This window comes from Carlito syrichta, unplaced genomic scaffold, assembly GCF_000164805.1.
Source record: "Carlito syrichta isolate Samal-C Ts95f unplaced genomic scaffold, Tarsius_syrichta-2.0.1 Scaffold302397, whole genome shotgun sequence".
Classification (NCBI taxonomy): Eukaryota; Metazoa; Chordata; class Mammalia; order Primates; family Tarsiidae; genus Carlito; species Carlito syrichta.
Window position 1 is genome coordinate 120,135 of NW_007246493.1, and position 6,644 is coordinate 126,778.

Consider the following 6,644-nt stretch of genomic DNA (forward strand, 5'->3'; position numbering starts at 1 on the left):
TTATGTTGCATAGGATCAAGCAAATATTGTACTAATTCCAGGAGGGAGCATGGCAGGTAGAAATACATGATTTATAGGATATAGACTTAGGTTTGAATCATGGGTCAATCTCTACTAGTTTTGGGACATGGACAATTCATCATCGCCCTAAGCACCTAATTTCTCTTCTGTAAAATGGGGGTTCTAACACATCCCTTGAAAGGTGGTTAGGGAAATTTAATGACATGACATAAGTGAAATACGTAATATAGCTCTCAGCAGAACAATAAAAGATGCTCAAAGTATATTTAATCCCTATTCCCACCCATTATTTCATGCATAATGTTTACATTTACATGCTTTATTGGGCTTACATTTGCATGCTTTATTGTTATGCAACACAAGAGTAACAGAACACCTTCAACACTTGATCAGAATACCTTCAACACTTCATCAGGTTAGGTTAGATTAATTTTGTCGGTAACATGCTTGAAATTCCTTTCATATTTGTACAGATTTTAGAGTTTGCTGATGACATACTGTTATCACCAGATCAAAGCTTTAACTATTTAAAGGAAACATTAACAATGAATGGAGTACCACATGTTCTCACTCATAAGCAGACCCTAAACATTTACAATAATACTATAAGAAAGGGATTGGCAGTAGTTGGAAATTGCCAGGGTGTGGGGAGAGGGCACATAACATCAATAACGGTAACTGATCTCAAACCAGGCAGAGTGGGCAGCCCAAACTTTACCTGTATGATGGTCTCTTATATACCTAATCCTGAATTGTAACCCATACCTTTAAAATAAAAAATAATATGTATTTATGGATATGAAAAATAAGCTAATAAGGCAGTAGAAGAAGATTGAAAGGGTCCCAAAATTCTTTGACTTCCCCTATCCAGGCTGGGAAGGTGACAGCCTGATTTACTCATGCTGAGCCATAGCTTTGGCAATGAACTTCAAGGAAAAGGACAGACACCATTGAAAAAAACTATCTACTGAATGCTTAGTTCTACTTTTAAACATGAATTGTCTTTAAGGCTTGATAGACAGGTATCTGGTGAAGTACTTCTTTAAGTTTATAAGATAGTATAAAAATCCACCTCTTCTCAATCTAGTGAGAGTGTCTAAGGTTTCTTTCCCTTAAAAAAACTCAAGATAATTTGCACTAAGTTGCTTCACATTTTTGCTGTTGTGAATAGTACTGCCATAAACATGCATATGCAGGTATCTTTTTGGGAGAGCAATATGTGTTCCTTTGGGGATACTCCCAGCGGTAGGATTGCTAGGTCAGGTGTAGCTCTATTCTTAGTCCTTTGAAAAATCTCTAAACTGCTTACCATGGAAGTTGAACTAGTTATACTCCCACCAGCAGTGTACAAGTGTTCCCTTTTTTCAGCAACCTCCCCAACACCTTTTGTTTTTTGACTTTTTAATGACAACCATATTAATTGGTGTGAGATTGTATCTTATGATAGTTTTGATTTGCATTTCTCTGATGATTAATAAAGCTGAGCATTTTTTTTTCCATATGTCTGTTGGCTGCTTGTATGTCTTCCTTTGAAAAATGTCTGGGGCAACCCCCTCAGGTCCCCTCCCACTGTGGGAGCTTTCTCAAAAAAAAAAAAAAAAAAAAAGCAAAGTGTCTGTTCATGTCCTTTGCCCACTTTTTGATGGGGTTATTTTTTTCCCCTGTGGACCACAATTCTAAAATTAAAAAAAGAGAGAGAATTTGATATTCAGGCCCTTTGATACAGAAATTAATGACAAGTTGAGTAATTTAAAAATTCTATTTTAGTTTTTTTTTTTTTTTTGAGACAGTCTCACTCTGTCACCCCAGTTGAAATGCAGTGGCACAATCATAGCTTACTGCAACCTTGAACTCCTGAGCTCAGGTGACCCTCCTGCCTCAGCTTTCTGAGTAGCTGAGACTATAGATGTGTGTATGCTATTTTTGGTAGGGTTGAGGTCTTGCTATGTTGCCCAGGTTGCCTCAATCTCTTGAAGTACTGAGGTTACAGGCATGTGAGTAACTTAAATTCTAATATAAAAAAATTAAGATTCAACAGTCTATAGAAGTATTTGTTTAAAAACTAGTTACTGCCTTTCGCCTCGTTGCGCTCCTGAGAGCAAGATGGGCCACCAGCAGCTCTACTGGAGCCACCCGCAGAAATTCGGCCAGGGTTCTCGCTCTTGCCGCGTCTGCTCAAACCGGCACGGTCTGATTCGGAAATACGGCCTGAATATGTGCCACCAGTGTTTCCGCCAGTACGAGAAGGACATAGGCTTCATTAAGTTGGATTGAGTGATCTTCTTGAATGGATTATCCAAGCCATCTACACAGTGGAAACATGCTAGCTCGTTGTACATAAGATAAAAAATTCTTTAAAAAAAAAGCTAGTTACTGCTATATGTAAATACTGAGTTCTCCTAGTTTCTCTGGAATGGGAATTGCACATCCTAACATCACCAATGTTTCCCCGAACCCTTTCCCACCCTCCCTACCGCTCTTCACTTTCTCTCTTCTCCACCCTTCTCAAAAGCATGGCAAAAATGACTAGCTGTCTGTAACTAGGCATTAGTTTATCCCCTCCCATTTGGCAAAATTGTTAGAGTCTCAGTTCTCCCAATTGATCTTTTTGTGTCTTCATTTTCTCTGATAGAGAAGGAGCATCAATGAAATAAGAGTTCAGGGTATCTGGTTCATTACCAGGGGAGTGAGGGCCACCTATAAGCCCAAACTTCACCTACATGCAGCCTACTTATACAGTAAATCCTGACTTGCACCTCACAACTCTATAATGAATAAATAGATTTTTTTTTTTTGAGTTGGAGTCTCACTCCTTAGCCCAGGCTGGAGTGCAGTGGCACGCACGCTCACGGCCACCCCAGCATCGACCGTCTGGGCTCCAATGATCCTTCCTCCTTAGCCTTTTGAGTAGCCAGAACTGCAGATGCTGTTACCACACCCTGCTATTTTTTATTTTATTGTAGAGACGAGGTCTCGCCAGGTTGCCCGAGCTGGTCTCGAACCCGCGAGCTCAAGCAATCCACGTGCCTTGGCTTTCCAAAGTGCTGGGATTACACTCTGAGCCACCGAACCCGGTCAAGATTATTTTTTTAAAAAAGAAATAAGAGTTGTTTGGACCAAGAGAGATATGTCCTGACCTTGCTCCCCAGGGAGATTCCCAGAGACACAGCAAGATTCTAGGCAGAGAATAGCTGCTTGATGCACTTAGACAATAAGGCCATAGGAACCTCACCAAGTCCAAAGTGTGGTGAAGTGACTCTACAGCAGTGGTCCCCAACATTTTCGACATCAAAGACTCATTTAGCGGAAGACAATAGATTTTCATAAGGCACACATAACCTAGATCCCTCGCCTACGCAGTTCACAAGAGGGTTCAAGTTCCTATGAGACTGTAATGGCACCACTGATATGATGTAGGCGGAGCACCGCTCACCGGCTGCTCACCTCCTGTTGTGTGGCCCGGCTCCTAACAGGCCATGGACAAGTATCAGTCAGGCCTGGGGACTGGGAGCCTCTGCTTAGAGGGGCTCCTGTAATCTCAGCCTTCTGCTGTTCATATTTCTGTGCCCCTCCTCTTGAGTGTGGACGGGATCTGCATCTTGCTTCTAACCAACTGAATGCAGTCAAGGTGATGGAATGTCACTTTCTTGATAACCTAAGACTAAAACTCATCTCTCTAGGGGATTCTTTTCCATGCTGGCTCTGAGGAGGCAAGGAGCCATGTTAGAAAAATCTACATGGTAACAGGCTGAGGTCAGCCTGCAGAGGACAGTCAGTAAAACTATGCAACAACTCACAAATAAATGAGTGCTGTCAACAACCACATGAGCATGGAAGTGCCTCCTTTTCCAGCTGAGCCTCAGATGACAGTAACACCCTGACCCATATCTTGATTGCAACCTTGTGAGACTTTAGGAGACCAGCTGTGCTGTGTAAGACTTCTTTCTGATCCACAGAAAGCAGCACAAAATAAGCATGTGTTGTTTTAAGTCACTAAGTTTGTAGCAACATTGTTATACAAGAGATAACTCGTGTATAGAGCACAAATGAAACAAATCTGAATAAGCCAGGGGATAGGGATAAGGTACACTTCAGCTGCAACTATTAATAGTTGTTGAGAATTAGATAGGACCAGAGATATCATTGCAGGTTTGAGCCCTGGGAAGCAGACTCTGAAATGGAGTTTAGTCTGCAAGAAGTTTATTAGGAAATGCCCTTGCGATCAACCCCTGTGGAAGAGGGCTGGAGGAACAGGTCAGGACAAAGAGAGAAATGGAGCTCTGAGGAAGGTTGAACCAGGGTCTCAGCCAGCTCCCTAGATGCTGGAACTAGAAAGGCCTTTGAAAACTGCATGCACTTGAACAAAATGGCTTAACTTTTACACTGCCCCGATGAACTGTCACTGAATATGTGCAGCCCCAGGGACATCATAACCTTGGATAATGTGCTATCAGTTAAGGGTTATCTCCTGGGCGTAATTTCAGCAACTAAAGCACTTCTTTCAAGAGAGGTCTGAGCCTGGCATCACCATTTTCATCACGAGACATGAGAACAGACTGATGACTGAGCACAGATTATTCTACCACCTTACCTTGGTGACACAGGCTTTCTCTGCACCCAACACTATATCTTTTGACTCCCACCCTAAAATCTTGTGCCAATACCTCCCATTAGCTAAATCTTACCAGAAGCCATAAGACAAAGAAACCCAAGGGATACATTCCAAAGGGTCCAGGCTTTGGACCAGTGTGGAGAGAAGCTTCAGAGGGGTAAATTGAGGAACAACGTGATTAGATAAGCCTGAAACAGAACATTTTAAGTCAAGGAAACAGGATCAATAAAGGCAGGTAAATAGAACATTCTAGAATGCATGTAAGCTACAATCAGTAGTCCGATGTGATTGGAGTATGAGTACCTCAGGGCAGTAATTTGATATAAGGCAGATTTGACTCAGGAAAGAAGGAGGGGGAGGGACCAATAGGAATCAGGATCAGAGACTCAAGCTGGAGGCTCATATCAGGAAATCCAGCAGATGCCAGCAACATAGGACATAATCCAGCCTTCTCAGCCCAGTCTTCACTTCAGAGAGTCAGGAATGGAGAACGCGACTGGGTTGGTAGTTTTCTTATGATGTAACAATGAGTCAGGTTATAACAATTTGCATTGATTTGTACCTGGCTGTGTTGATCAGGTTATACATACTCAGTTACTTAACTTTTCCACCAGAGAACAGCCCACTGCATCTCTTAATCATTGATCTTGATCACCCTGATCTTTTTTCAGTGTTGACTGATTGAAGAGGCCCTGTTAAATGAGGTATTCCAGATGCATTCACATCATCTCCGTATGGGAAGAGTCCTCTGTGGGGTGTGAAATCACACAGGCATGTGTTGCAGCTAATTAATTGGATGACAACCAATCCCTCAAGTCTTATCCAAAATTATTGCTTTCCTGGCTTTTCACACCCTTCGTGTCAACATATTTCTTCAGTCAGTAAGCTCACGCTTTTACCAGCGATCTGATATTAATTTACAGGCAGACTGTTTAATCTTTCTCCATTCTTTTCAGTTGTTTTTTTCCTTCTTTGATTTTGTAGTATCTCCTGGACCAACATTTCCTCAGACTTCTATTGACATACAACTTTCTCCATTTTCTATAATAATTTGCCTAGGAAATCACATTTTAAAAAGGCTACATTTTTCTTCAAAAGCATGTCATTTCATTTTTTATACTTTCTTCTTTTTTTCAGGAGAGAGAATTACCTATATTGAGCAAACATTTGGGGCCAAGCATTGTACTAGGAATACAGTGCTGTGTGCATTTCATTTGTGAACTTGTTCCTTACAAAAACCTCATAAAGAAAGTGTTTTTTTGCACTTTTCCATACGATCTTTTGGTTCAGAATGATCATGCAATTTGTTCAACATTGCATAAACAAAATGTGTCAGAGCCAGAATGTAAACTCAGTTCTCCCTGATGCCAGGAACAATAGCCCTTTCTGCCATACCGCACTGTGTACGGCATTCCACCATCCTTTACCCTCCACAGCTGGCAAGTAATCTTCTGAGAATGGTCATTCTTGGAACCTGGAATCATTTGCGCCATTAACATTCTAGTGTAAATAAATTATTGTCATTTCTTCTAAGAGCATCTACATTTTATGAGACATCTTAGGAAAAGAACTCCAAGAAATGACTCTTGAGAGTGGTTTTCAGGCACTGCAATTGGCTATAAGCAATTACTTTTGGATAAAGAATATTTGCGGGTATTCAAAATTTAAGAGGTGGACTTCTGGTCTTCTCTACAGAAAAAAATTTACTTGTTTCATGTGTAAGAGTTGCCAGGCACTGAACATTTTGTTCTGTACAGCTTGGTAACATTTTAACTTTTCTAAACTGGATACCGCTTAGGCCTCAGTTGCTCACCACCATGTTGTCAGTGCTGGAATGTCTGTGCTGTGAACGATAGTCACCATCAGCAGCCATGGTATCATCTCCTTACACACAAAACGGCATGGGTGACTAAAGAGGTTCTGTATTACAAAACACTAGGTTGTCTTCCTGGAAAATAAGAGGTTCAAGACTAAAACTATGATTATTAATAACTTTAACCCAGAAGGAAAT

The 6,644-nt window shown here is 41.1% G+C and overlaps 1 pseudogene; it reads left to right on the forward strand.

The window, feature by feature from the left end:
* The first annotated feature begins 2,096 nt into the window (after positions 1-2,096).
* On the forward strand, positions 2,097-2,380 carry LOC103258886 (annotated as a pseudogene).
* Positions 2,381-6,644: the final 4,264 nt, after the last annotated feature.